The sequence below is a fragment of the Coturnix japonica genome, chromosome 3 (genome assembly GCF_001577835.2).
Source record: "Coturnix japonica isolate 7356 chromosome 3, Coturnix japonica 2.1, whole genome shotgun sequence".
In the NCBI taxonomy this organism is placed as follows: Eukaryota; Metazoa; Chordata; class Aves; order Galliformes; family Phasianidae; genus Coturnix; species Coturnix japonica.
Window position 1 is genome coordinate 57,835,542 of NC_029518.1, and position 14,659 is coordinate 57,850,200.

General features: G+C 39.9%; 1 non-coding gene across 1 annotated transcript; it reads left to right on the top strand.

Moving 5' to 3' along the window:
• Positions 1-799: 799 nt before the first annotated feature.
• On the top strand, positions 800-871 carry TRNAE-CUC. The gene has a single exon. It is a non-coding gene; the product is annotated as a tRNA-Glu (tRNA).
• Positions 872-14,659: the final 13,788 nt, after the last annotated feature.

The window sequence follows — 14,659 nt, forward strand, 5'->3', positions numbered from 1 at the left end:
TGACTCAGATGGATAACTTGCTCCAGAAATCTTTCCCTTCATATATATCATTCAGAGGAAAGAGGGGTCATATGCTCACTGATGTACTTTTCAGCTTATTTTGATCCTGGTTCTTTTTGTCATGACTTATACCATCAAGGGTGTCACTTAGTACCAAGGATTTTTGCCTTGCACAAGTACCTGGTTTGAGACCACCAACCCATTTTCAGTACTGGGCTGCAGCCATGAGAGGCAGCAACAGCTGTCTGCTGTGGATGCTGGCCTTGCTCACATCAAGGACTTACAGATAAAATGTTTGTTGTGAATTGCTGAGAAAGAGCACTGAATTACCTACCAGATCTTGCCAACTTGGCCACTGTCAATAGATTTTCACTTTTTTGTTTATTTGTTTTTGTTGTTTTGTTTTGTTTATCCAGACTGAACTCTGCCTTCTCTACTTTTTAAGTCATGAGAAGTGATGGCTGCTAATCATTTTGGCACAAAAAGTTCTGGTTTTTAGGTTTAAAGTATTAAATTGGAATTGAGAGTAGGACCTTATCACATCCTTAAGTGTCCCTGTATTCACCTACACCTAAGGAAGGACTTTCTTGAATAAATAGGGATTTAAATAATTAAATGCTTTTAGTAATGGAGATTGTGGTGCACACAGCCAAGAAACTTGTAACCTTGTGCTCTTAATGTTTAAAATTCTTTTTGTCAAATAGAAAGGCCAACTATTCTGTCATTCACAGAAATAAGTAATTCCATGTCGTGGTTTTGTGGTGTTGCTGTCAATATTCTACATCATCGGAACTACATATCCCAGATGGTCTAGTGGTTAGGATTTGGCGCTCTCACCCCCGCGGCCCGGGTTCGATTCCCGATCAGGAAATGTCATGGTCAGGGAACCATCCTCTGCAAAGTCCTCTGGGATATGTAGTTCTCCTCCGAGAGCTGAGCACTCGGGATGCTGCCATTCCACGGAACTGGAGCATGAACCTTCCAATGATCCACACTGTACATGATGTTATGATGTAGAATATTGACAGCAACACCACAAAGCCATGACATTCCAATAAATGTTATTTCGCTTCCATATATAATGGTCTTGTTTCAAAAAATATCATAGTAATTATCCAAATGAAATTCTACTGACATATTTGTTTATTTATTTATGGATGGTCTTGTTTTGTGGAATCTTTACTTCTTCTCATATTAGCACTCAAAAAAAGTCTTTCATGTGGACACACCAAATCATGTTCATCTATGCAATTCATATTTGCTTCATATTTACTTATTCTTAATGGAGCAGGTTTGGGTGAAAGGTATGGGGGAGGGAGCTAAATGTAACATTTAATGGGAAGTACATTCAAACCTTCTTGTAACTGGAACTAATGGGGACATATAGGATTGTGAAATATGAGCCTACAAGATCTCTGCTGAGAGACATCCATTCCACTTTGTCCTCCCAGGCCTTTCTTCCCAGACAATTTGGGCTCTTTCTTTAAATCAGTTTGAATATTTAAGAATATGAACAGTGCCACAGTGATTTTTTTTTCTAAAGATGTTTCCTGGAACTCAAGAAATCTTCCTTCCAAACGGAGTGTTTCTATCAGCATTTTAGGCTGCTTGCTCTCTGAAGTAGCATGTGGCCTCCTGCAAGCACGTTGTACTCAAATTTAGAATGTGATTTGATTTGCACAGAAAACAAAACCACAATTTTATATTTTGTTAATGAAATGAGCTTAAAAAATAGAAATTTGTTGTAGCAATTTACCCTTACACAACTCTTAGGGATACAGCAAGCATTAACAGAATGATGGTACTGTCGGCAGGGGTTTCTATAGAAGAATAGCATAGGTGATGGTTAATGAGAGTATTCTAATGAAGCAATGAATCTGGTAATCCAACACTTGAACACTTTATACATTGTAGAAAATAAGTAGAGCCCTTCAGCATATTCTTCCTAGTCAAAACTAAAATTTTAAGACTGATGTAATAATCCATTTTTGATAATTAGAAACACACTTCATTACCTCACTAGAACCAGAGTAAATTTCCCTCGAACACAGTATGAGTGCCCACTGTGACAGTGTCAGACTAATTCAGTTTGCTGAGTACTCTGCAGACCTGGACAACAAAGACTGTGAGTATGCTGAAGGGGGAAACTTCTACAAAGTAGTTCAGAATGGAGATGGGATGAAGGAATTCCCCTGGCTGGCATAAAGACCTTTTCATGTTGGAATGGTGGAGAGAAAGAAGAAAGAGTAGGGAGAAAAGTCAGTCCATTGATGCAGTCATGATGTGCAGACATTGCTGAATGGAGATGAAGGCAAAGTGTGGTCTTCTGGAATGCCAGGAAAATTTAGTCAATTGGATCCCGTGTTCACATCTGGGAAATGAGGCATGCCAAGCCAACTGCTGTATGTGGACCAAATTTATTATTTTTTTGGCCTCCAAGCTTGCTTGAAGACAGCTCGTGTAGTAATGAAAAAACATCTTAGGTCTAGTTTGATGTACAGCACCTTCAATATTTATGTTGTATTCTTTCTCTAATGATATCGGAGCTGAAAATAATTTCAATTGCAAGGATTAGGGAAAAAGAAAAAGCAGAAAAGAACTATTATTTCCTGTCAGAGAAATTTTCTTGATGAAAAACACTTCCACAGGATTGTTCCCTAGTGGCTAAGCTGTGTCAGTGATTACAAGAGCAAGCAGAGGACTAGCTGCACTTGGAATTTATAAGCGTAAACTGATGGCACTGTGGGCTTTCCTGGGAAAGATGGACATTTGTAGAGATCAACCAAGAACACTTGCAAAAATATATTTGGATGAAAAGTATCTTTAGCAATTCATTGGCTAAATTTATAGCAAGAAAAGTTTTGAAATAAATAAGAAGAGAATTTTCTGGAGATCAGAAGCAGAACTGCTCTTGGCTCTCCATGAACGCACTCAGCAAATTTGAAATGGAACAGAGGAGTAAGTATCAAATACTGTATATTTTTGTTCTTGTACAGCAAGCATTAATCAATATTCCCACACTATACAAACATTATACCAGTATATAGTTAGAAAACGGCATTCAGCCACAAAATAATTCAGATGTTCTTCTGCCTGACATAGTCATTAAATTATGCTAGTGTTTTCAATGAATAATATCTTATTTCCTCAAGCATGTTAGCTAGAAAACATAGTGCCCTTGCAAAATTAAGGCTCTTGCTCTTTAAGTGGAGAATGCATGTTATTTCTAAAAATACAATGAGGAGGAATCCCTTATTTCATGCAAAAGTTAGTGCAATCTTAACAAGGGTGTCAGGATCATAAGAAAAGCTTTTACGGGTTGCCAATAATACACATGCTGCATAGAATTAGTTACCAAGAAATGAAATGTATGAGTGATGTCAGCCTGAAAATATCTAATCAAGATATCTGCTGTTAGGTTACCTTCAAACACGTAACCTACTTAACCTGTAACATAATGAGGATATCTGTAAAGCTTCACATGGCGTCCCAGCAACTCCAGCTATTGATTGGATACTATTTATGTTTAGCTACTCTGATGGAAAACTCCAAAATGTGGTTCTTTAACCTGATAGATGGTTTTCTATTGATACACAGTTGTGTTAAACAAAAATGAGCTATTATTTGTATGTTTTCTTTAAGTGAATTTAATGAGAACTTATTTTTTTCTACTTAAGAAAGTAGTTCAAGTCAAACCTCACTCCTCTGCTATCTCACTCTCCAGACACATAATAACCAAATGCTCAGATGCAGCATAGAGCACTGGAAGCACTGAGTTCAGTTCTGCTCTATTTAATGACGCAACTGGTAAAGGGTTGTGCTTGGAGAGACTCTGTGTGCTCACTGTCCCAAGAGGTATCTGCAGATAGTTTTCCAGGGTACGGATCAGTTTGGTGAGAACTAGTTAAATAATTCTTCCCTTGTAATTTTCCAACAAGATGATCTTGTCAAATGTTCTGTATTTACAAGATTCTGAATAGCGAATTTCATATTTTGCTGCATGACTTAGCAGCACAAGTCTAGAGAAGTTGAGGAGACTTGTGCTTCCATCTTACCAGTTGTGAGCCCAACAATCGGATTTCAAAATAACCATTCACAACTTTGCTTTCATATAATATTTTAAAGTGTAACACTTGACAAGGTAGATACTCAACAGGTAGTTGAATATTATCTTGGGGAAGTAATTTGTAACTGGTAAAAGATTGTCACGGAGCATCAGACTGCTAGAAAGTATGTACGATCCTCAAGTGTCTAGACTCTCATAATCACCAAGCATGTTAATAATTTGGAGACAGAGCTGAGACTGTATTTGTACTATTCTTTGTATGTCTTGTTTAATTGCCCCATGGTCAAGACAACAAGGACTTATTTCAAATGGGTAATCAGAATTCAGTTTAGTTTCAATTTTCTAAATGTAACATACACAGAACAGGAAACTAAAACAATGGACAAAGATTATTTAAAAGAAAAGTCTTTGGGGGAAAGGTATTGTGCAAAATAACTGATGACTGGGCTAAGCTGACAAATTGTAGGTATTTTACAGAATCACAGAATCACAGAATTACCAAGGTTGGAAAAGACCTAGAAGATCATCTAGTCCAACCATTACCAATACTTCTCCAAACGTTTTTTGAACACTCCCATGGTTGGTGACTCCACCACCTCCCTGGGCAGTGCATTCCAATGCCTGACTACCATTTCCGAGAAGTAATACTTCCTAATGTCCAGCCTGAATCTCCCCTGGTGCAGCTTAAAACCATTCCCTCTAGTTCTATCACTGGCCCTCCAGCCAGCTCCTTACCCAGCCGAAAGTGTATCCACCCAAGCCACAGGCTGCCAGCTTTTGTAGGAGAATAGCATGGGAGGCAGTGTCAAAGGCTTTGCTGAAGTCTAAGTAGACCACAGCAACAGCCTTTCCTTCGTCTATTAGACGGTCACAGGATCGTAGAAGGAGATCAGATTGGTCAAGCAGGACCTGCCCTTCACGAACCCATGCTGGCTAGGTCTGATCTCCTGGTCATCCCACACCTGCCTTGTGATCTCCCTCAAGACAATTCATTCCATTACCTTCCCTGGCACCGAGGTCAGGCTAACAGACCTGTAATTCCCCAGATCCTCCTTAGAACCTTTCTTGTAAATGGGAGTCACATTGGCAAGCCTCCAGTCTTCCGGGACCTCACCCGTTAACAGGGAGCGCTGAAAGATAACGGAAAGCGGCTCAGCGATCACCTCCGCCAGTTCCTTCAGCACTCTCGGGTGAATCTCATCCAGACCCATGGACTTGTGGCAGTCCAGTTGGAGTAGTAATTCCCTGACCGCTTCTTCAAGAATCACAGGGGGTTCAGTCTGCTCCCCAGCCGAGACTACCAAGTCAGAGTGTGGGGAGCCCTGGGAACAACCAAGATGACTTTTAAAGACAGACGTAAAGAAGTCATTCAGAACCTCTGCCTTTTTCTTATCCTCTGTGATCACATTCCCAGCCTCGTCCAGTAAAGAATGGAGATTCCCCTTTGTCCTCCTCTTACAGCTGATATGGTTACCATATTGAAGAATTTCATATTGTTCTATGGCAGCCAAGAGTAAATCTTTGGCAAATAGGGGAATTACATTTTACCAGGGCCTTTTTTTTTTTTTTTTTTTTTTTTTTCCTAGATACCTATCTAAAAATTAGATTCATTATGTTGGTCACTATAATTCTGAGTTAAGTTGGTAGCAAGGAAAACAGCTACAGGCATTGAACCAGCTTAGGACAACTGCAAAGACACCACCACAAATGGCTTCCACAAATGTAGTTTGTAGTACACCGATTAAGAAAGGATCTATTTATTGTCTTGGAAAGGTGTTCACAGTCAAAATGAATGAAATAGGATATGGATAACTAGGACAGCCGTATTACTAGAAAAGAAAGAGGCAGCAAGCTCCTAATTCCATTTGAAGCTAATTAGGTGGCCCGTTACTTTAATAAGATGTTTGGGCTCACAGAATCTGCTTTGCTGAGGGTTTTTCTACTTTAATTGGCCTGTCAATTACAATTTGTCATGAAATGCTGCAAACTGCTTATGGCCTGTTTTCAATGGCTTACAAAATGAATTGAAAAAGCATTTTTTTTCTCTTATTTTTGACTGTGAAAGCATTGTAGTATATATTGCTTGTTATTCTCCTAGTTTAACTGTTCTTGCTATTCACTTTAGTGCCTCTAGGGACTGAACTACTACTGGTTGTCCAGAACTGAAAAAGATAGGCATTGAACTCATTATGAAATGCAATGGAAAAATTGAACGTGAATTGAACATAGTACATGGGATGTGGTGTTGCTCTCTGAAAATGAAAATCTGAAGTAGCAGAATGGGTTCTCTACTGGAGCATTTTTTTTTTGTATCCTGAGGATTAGCTGAAGATCTGAACAATTAGTACATTTTAGTGGGAGCAAGGTGATAAGCAAACATGAAGTAGCAATCCATTGGCCTACGGTAACTTGATGTCTTGGTTTAGGTAACTGCTTTACAAGCCTGACAAACAACCTAATGCAAGCAGTGCTAGATTGTTTGTGGTAGTTCAGGAGTTACCATGTGACAAAACATTAACAGCTGCCTCAGAGATACTGTTGATGAAAGCAAAAAAGTGTTTCCTGTGATTATTTGTATCTGTTTTCTGGTCTGTGAAAAGAATTTGCTGTGAACATACACAGTTGACAAAAACAATAGTGTTAAGCAACACATGAATTTAATTCTCATGTTCCTGGGTATGCAGAGTGCAGTAACCAGCAGGTAGTCCCATCACTGATAGAAGCTGAGGGATGAAAGGATTGAGTGCTGCCCTGCCAGAAAAGATCTCGGGGTACTACTGGTGGATGGGAAACTGGACATGAACCAGCAATGTGTCCTCACAGCCAAGAGAGCCAACCGTATCCTGGGCTGCATCAAAAAAAGCTTGGCTAACAGGTCAAGAGAGGCAATCCCGCACCTCTACTCTGCTCTGGTGAGACCTTACCTGGAGTACTGTGACCAGATGTGGAGTCTTTTGTGCACGAGAGACATAGACCTGTTGGAGTGCATCCAGAGGAGGGCCACAAAAATGATCCAAGGAATGGAACACAACTCCTGTGGGGACAGGTGGAGAGAGCTGGGGCTGTTCAGCCTGGAGAAGAGAAGGCTCTGAGGTGACCTGATAGTGGTCTTTCTGTATCTAAAGGGAAGTACTGGAAAAGAAGGGGACCCTTTAGCAGGATCAGGGGTGAGAACAAGGGGAAATGGTTTCAAGCTTAGAGAGTGTAGATATAGATTGGATATAAAGAAAAAACCTTTTACAGTGAGGGTTGTGAGGCACTGGAACATGTTGCCCAGAGACATGGTTGATGTCCCATCCCTGGAGACTTTCAAGGTGAGGTCGGATAAGGCCCTGGGAAACCTGATTTGGCTGTGCATGTCCCTGTTCATTGCAAGGCAGTTGGACTAAACAATTTTAAAAGGTCTCTTCCAACTCTAAGGATTCTGTGATTCTTATCCTCTCCCTTTGCACCATTTAAATTGCATGAAAGACTTATTTTTGAAGAGATTTATATACCAAAATCAACATTTATCTCTCTAAAGAGACCAAGTTGAAGAATGTAGAATTAACAGCATGTACTGTTGAACAGTGTGTGGAATTGACTAGGTGCCATAAAACCAGGAATAGGCGTGTGATGGATGTGGATGTCACAACTTAAGTCATTACTAGCCTCTAATATCTGTGATGACAATTGAAGCTATTTGATTTTCCTGGCTGTTTCTCTCCTCTTACGAATTGCAGCAAAATATTTGGATATTAGGAAGTATGAAGCATCTTTCGTAAACCAGTATTTGTTTGTAAGAGCTCAGCCTTGTCTTAGTTCTGAATGGAGAACAGTCTGTTTTAAGATTTTTTTTTTCCCAAAGTTTGGATTAGGTAGGAAAATAGTCATTTCCTGTCTGGATTTCCTCTCCTTTTTTTTTTCCTAAGCCTGAGCTCTATGAACAGAGATTCAGCAGCTCTCTTCTGTGCATATTTGCGGCCTTTGCTACATTTTTAGCATAGACACTGAAAGATTGCCTCTTATTCTGGTGGTATGCTTGGTGATATGACCTAAAATCTGATTTGGGTGAGAGAATCTAAAAAGCTAAATAAAATTATGACTCAAAATGCTACACAGTAGTCAATCCCTTGAATAGCTGTTTACGCTCCTACTTCTACTATAAATTGGTATCTCATGGCTTCTTTGTATAAGACAGTGAGCTAGTCTAGCAGGATGACCTAGTTATTTTTAAAGCCCACTTATGTCAATGCTCTCTGTCCTGTGACCATGTTGGCCACCATTATTTCAGGGTGAGGTCAGTCTTTTTCTTTGCTCGGGCTGCTTGCCAGTTTCTCAACACCTGCCCTGCAAGTGACAGCTCTATGGGTGTCCTCATAAATTACAAATCATGTGCCTCTGTCCTGCTGCCTTGGGACAGGCACAAAGTTAGAAACTGTCCTGTAACCCTAGCCCTGGGGCTGCTGGATGGGACAGCTGAGCAGAAGGCAGCAGGACACAGCAGCGGGGGGCCTGCCATGCCACAGCCTGGCACGTGGTGCCAGTAGGCATGTGCCTGTGCCCTCCCCAGGTAGCAGTCTTCCCCAATGGAAGAGGAGGGAGAGACCAAGCAGCTAGCAAGGGGCTGCTCTGGTTTTTATGTGTGCTCACTGAACTGGGCTGGCACAGAGGGGAGGTGTGAATGGGCCATGCTGCACATACTTTTCACTATCCTTTGTCACCTCCTGCTCCTTGGTTACAGCTCTGGCATGTAACTGTCCAGAGCACTTGATTCTGTGATATATTTTCCTTCTTCCAGTGTGTACTGTGGATACACAGGCATGATGTGCATACTCCACAGGCCATTGCAGCCCTAAAGTTTGGATTCAACAAATCACCTGGGTGGCCCTTGTCCCCACTCAGCCGCCAATCCAAGTTGCTCTCACTGTCCTCAACATATAGTTTACCTCCACACTTCAGTGTAATGATTAAATCAGAAAAACTTAAATACCAGCTGCAACACTGCTGCCCCGATCTGTCTGTTCATTCCACAGATGTGTGCTTTCTCCTATGTCCTAAGACCCATGGCCAGCAGCACCAGGAGCTGGGAGCAGCACCTGTTACAGTGCAGCACCACAGTCCTCTCCCAGCTCCCTAAATGCTTGCACCAGATACAACTGCTAATGTGATCTCTGATGAACTGGCATGCTGTGCATGCCTGGCACAGAGGCTGCTGGCATGGAAAAGCAATACAGGCACTGTACTGTGCAAGGGCTGAGCATGCATCCTTTTCAAACCACCTGTAGACTGCCTCTAGAGATGCAAATAAAATCTCTTGTCCTGTTGGTGTGAGATGCTTAGCTGGATGAATAAACTACAACAAACTGAAATTTTGATTTATTTATTTTTAAAATGTGTTTTTAGCATGAGTTGTACCTTAACAGAGACCATATAGAATATATAGACTATATTCTCGCTTCAGGCTAACGTGCATCTTTTATTTTCTTTTTGATGACCAGGGAGAATGTAGAGGGGGCGCTAAAGAGAGCTGTCTGTAAACGTGCACTAACTGGCTTCCTTCCTTTCGATTTTAGATTCAAGGGAAAACGGAGTGTACTTCCTTTCAGCTGTGCTTCTGAATATTATGGCTATTGTTTCCCCATGAAAATGCTGATCTGGAAATGGGAAGCAGACTTCAAAACTGATTTTCTTTGTTTTGTGAAATAATAAGGTTGCATATCTCTTTTTAGGGGTTCCATATTAGTTATTAAATTGGAAGTGGATGAGTGAGGCTCAGAGATAATTTGCTCTAAGTTTGTTAACTTGGCTTCTCCAGTTCCTGCCTGTAATTTATTTTCTCAAGCATACTGTATTACAGAATTATTACTTGGGTTGGAAGGGACCTTAAAGATCATCTAGTTTCAATCCTTTTGACATGGGCAAGGCTTCCACTCACAAATCAGGCTGTCCAGGGCCCCATCTAACCAGGCCTTTAATGCCTTCAGGGATGGGGTATCCAGAGATACTCTGAGCAGCCTGTGCTAGTACCTCACCACCTTCTGAGTAAAGAATTTCCTTCTAGCATCTATACTGAATTATCTTTTGGTTTAAAGCCATTTTCCCGTATCCTATCACTATCATACTCTGTAAAAATTCTGTCCTCCTTCTGCCTGTAAGCTCCCTTCCAGTACTAGAAGGCCACAATGAGGTCTCCCAGAGTCTTTCTTCTCCGAGCTGGGCAATCCCAACTCCCTCAACCTATTTTCATAGGAGAGGTGCTCCAACAATTGATCATCTTTGTAGACTTCCTTCTGGACCTGTTCTAACAGCTCCACATCCTTCCTGTTCTGGGACACCACTACATCAGATGGGGAGTTCTGCTTCAAGGTTCAGGGACAGAAAAGATATGGGAAATCTTACTGACAGTGAAGATGAAGGCAAAGAACTTGTTGAGTACCTCAGGCTTTTCCATGTCTGTTGAAGTCATCTCTCTCATTTATCTGATGAGATACACTCTCCTTTACCTGTCTCTTCTGACCAGTGTACCTATACAATCTAATCTTGTTATTTTTCACTTCCCTCATCAAATTTAGTTCCTCCTGCACCTTGGCTTTCCTGATTCCATCTCTGCGTGTACATATTGCATTCCTGCATTTTTCCCAGGCTACCAATTACTGTTTCCACTGCTTGTACTTTTTCTTCTTTTCCCTCAGACTTAATAGCAGGTTCTCATTCTGCCACGCTGGTTTCCTGCCTTGTCACAGGGAAAGTAAGAGTGTGTATGAAACAAAGTGATGGAATGGATTCAAAATATCTGTAGTTATATATATAAATCTGACAATTCATATATTTGCACATAGAAAAATTTAAGGCTGTGTTTTACACCTAAAAGATCAATTATCTTGTTCCTCTGCAGGTGAATGTCATTGACTGTGTTTTCTACCCCAGGGCTACACCACCTTTCAACATCACTTTGAGCACTATTGATTCCCTTAGCAGCCACAAATTAGATCATTCTCCCTCCTCTGTCAGGATTCCCATATATAAGCTTTATTTTGTGAATGTTTTTTTTCACTGTAATTGTCATTTTTATAATATCCTCCATAATTACCATCTTAGAGCCAGTGTTAGCCATTGCTGCACATCATTTTACAGTGAGAAGTAGTTGCATTGCTTCTCCTGAAGCCTGCCAACAGTTTTTCTGCTGGCAATAGAGAAGCAATGTCAGGCATTCACTCATGTTCCTAAGCAAGAAAGCAGGCTGAGTAATGTGGGACATGTTCTCAGAAATAATACAAGACCATTAAGCTTCCTGAAGAGATGTGACACCGTATTTTGTTACTGGTATTTTAATATATTTGAAGAGATGTGCAACTGTCACCATCAACAAAGCAATCTTTCTATCGCTGAGCTCCCATTAAACCTTATGCATTTTTTGTCACAATTCAATAAACTGAACTGAACAATAAAATGATTCCAGAGTGTGTTTGAATATATATATATTTTTTTGGTTGAATCACTGCTCAGGTTTTGCTATGATCTTCAAACTGACATTAAGCCACCACGTTCAAAGAGTCTGGTATTCAGACCTTGCCTGAAGCTAGTGATAAAAACACCTTTCATCCTCATAAAGGCTGAAAGGCTGCTCTAAGTGCTGTGGAAGCAAGTTCAGCACCTCTTGATGTCAATTTTGTTATATGTAGGAGGATCTGTTTACGCTTAAGACTTACAATGCTTTAGTACATTCCAAGGCCAAAAGAATTCAAAAGCAGTACTTGTCGAAAGCTTTCCTTGCCTCGTCTTATTTCTCTGAACTTAGCACCTCATTAGAAAGCATAACAGTATGTTTTCTACCCTTGGAATATTTTAATAAGGGCCAGTAACATCCATCAAGATGCTCTGAAGGTTATTTAGCACTTCCTCTTCTTGATGTCTTCATTACGTATATATCGCCTAGTTGATTTCACATGCTGTACTTTATCTGGTCTGTGCAGTGAGGAGATTCACATATTTATTCACTGTTTCTGCACACACGTTGCCTAACCACTGTGCTGAGAATAGCAGCAGGTGGTTTTTTTTTTGGTTTTTTTTCGTTGGTTTTTTTTTTTTCCTATAGCGTTGTTGAAATACACATCTTCTTAGAGGTGATAAAAGGAAGGGCATCTAATCAGATCTCAGATTTCTGTTTCTTAAGATACTCTGCAGCCAGCAGTGTATCTTTGGTGGACCAAAACATCTCTGAAGGTGAATGTTTGCACCTTTAACTAGGTGAGAGAATATAACATTTTCTGTTTTCCTATTACGGATCTGGGGGAAGGAGCAAGCTGACATATCTACCACAAAGAAAGGATGAATGCCATGCTATCAGGGCTCGAGCTGCACCAGGATGTATTGATGCAGCTTCACTCTCCCTTTTGGTGATCAGATTAGCTAAGTGCTTAATGATGGTAAAGTTCTCTTGGCGACCAGGCTGGTATTGCCCTTCCTATGCAGCCTGTTCAAATGAACACACTATTATTCACTGACTCAATTAAGTGCTAAGGAGACAGGAGAAATATGTGGCCAGAAAAGAAAATGAAGCCATCTTTGTTTGTTGGCTAATCAAAACCCAATGGCTTTTGAAGACAGTATGAAATAATCATTAATTAGGAAGGATACCTAAATTTGAAGTTCAAAACACATTGTACAAGCCAAGAAAAAGAAGCCTGGGGAGCAGAGATTGTTCCCCTGGGTTAGTGAGGCTGTTGGCTTAGGCAGCATGAATCATTCTGTATCTGAATTTCCTGCCACACTTTTGCCCCAGAAAGGAGGAGGTCAATTGCTCGTGCTGACATAGCTCCTTCTCCTCTATGTCAGAAAATCATAGAATGGCATTGGAAGGGACCACAAGAATCATCAAGCTCCAAACCCCCTGCCACAGGCAGGGCCACCAGTCTCTACCAGGCTGCCCAGGGCCCCATCCAACTTGACCTTGAACACCTCCAGGGATGGGCTTCCACAGACAACTACCCATCAGTCCTGCTCTGGCTGTGGTGATCTGAGATTAACCAATGTGGTGAACAAGGTGAGATGCACCTAGAAATGAAGTAAAATATAAGACAGGAAAAAAAAGAAGCACAACCAAACAACAACAAAAAAACCTGAACAATTTATTTCCAAGCCATGAAAAGCAAACAAAGCTTATCTTTCCTAAGATAAAAATCAAAGTCTGCAGCCCTCATAACATTCAGTGCCCTTAACTTACAATAGCTCTTTACTTTTTTACATTAAAACAGCATCAAATGGGTGCAGAAGAGTATATCTAGGATCTCCTTGAGAATGCATATATACAGTGCATAAATCTTGAAGTTATTATAAAAGTGAACAGGTATTCTACAAACATACAAACAGTAAAGAGCTACTTCTTGTGTTTTCAATGCAGTATCAATGCAATTTTTGTGGGGTTTTTTTTTTTTTTTTTAACTTTCAGGCTCAAGTTGGAGTTGAATCACATTTTTGATAATAAGAAATGTTAGCAGCAATGTGTCCATATATTAAAATAATTCTGAGCTAGCCCAGTCGGCTATAGAGAAATATGGGAAAGCTGAGGAAAACAGAAGAGAGCAAAACTAGAAAAATTCATAAAGTAAAATATAATTTTCTAAGGGTCAAAGGGCTGAAGTATTTCTCCCTCGGGAAACAAATACTTAAATACGTGTATTAAAGATTAGCTTGAAAGATAGTGTTCTGAGAGGGCATGCCAAAATCTCCATGTGATAATTTTCTGGAATTTCTGGATTGAAACAGATAAGAACTACATGTTGACATCTGTGATTTGATGTGACCTTTTGCTTGCAAGATGATCAGACTGATCAGTGTAGAATCATGTTCAGAAGCACTTAAAAAAAGACTCAAAAGTACGTAAAAGAATTAAATTTGGTTGGAAAAAACACCCAATAAATAAACTAATAAAAGGACTTCAGTTCTGCATAAATCAAAATTTTCTCACAAAAGAACTACTTCCTGGTCAGATTTACTGCCTTATTTCTACATATTAGTTCATATTAAAATGTACATACTTGCCATGAGCCTTCATGAAAGAAATACCTACAGTTTCAAGAATTATGAATGTATGAAAAAGTTAGTTTTCTCAACAAATATGCCATAATTTGCATGTTGTTCTTGCAAATGACTTAATTAGTGCACTAAAACCAGATAATATTGACAGATAATACTGAGAGGATCAATAACATTTTAAGACACTGTCATCTTGAAAAATACACCATATTCTATATTTCCACCATTTTCAAAGAATATTGTAACAGAATTTGAAGAATGTGTGCTTTCTCTTTATTTAGAAACTCAGGTAATTTTGTCTGGCTTCTCCTTTCTACTGAGCCTGAATTATTTGTACAATGAAGATGTACAATCTTGTTAAACCAAAAAATGAAGTTTTGCCATAGATGTAAATAAAGTCAGATACAGCCTTAGTTATGTCTCCATTACAATCCTATTATTCTTGACCATCACAAGTCCCAGCAGCAAATTGAATTAGAGCAGTGAGGTAGTTCAGTGTGAATAAGGACAAAAGGAGAAATGCTATATAGGCCTTTATGTCTATGTGAAGCTCTATTGTACAGGAACAGAAGTATA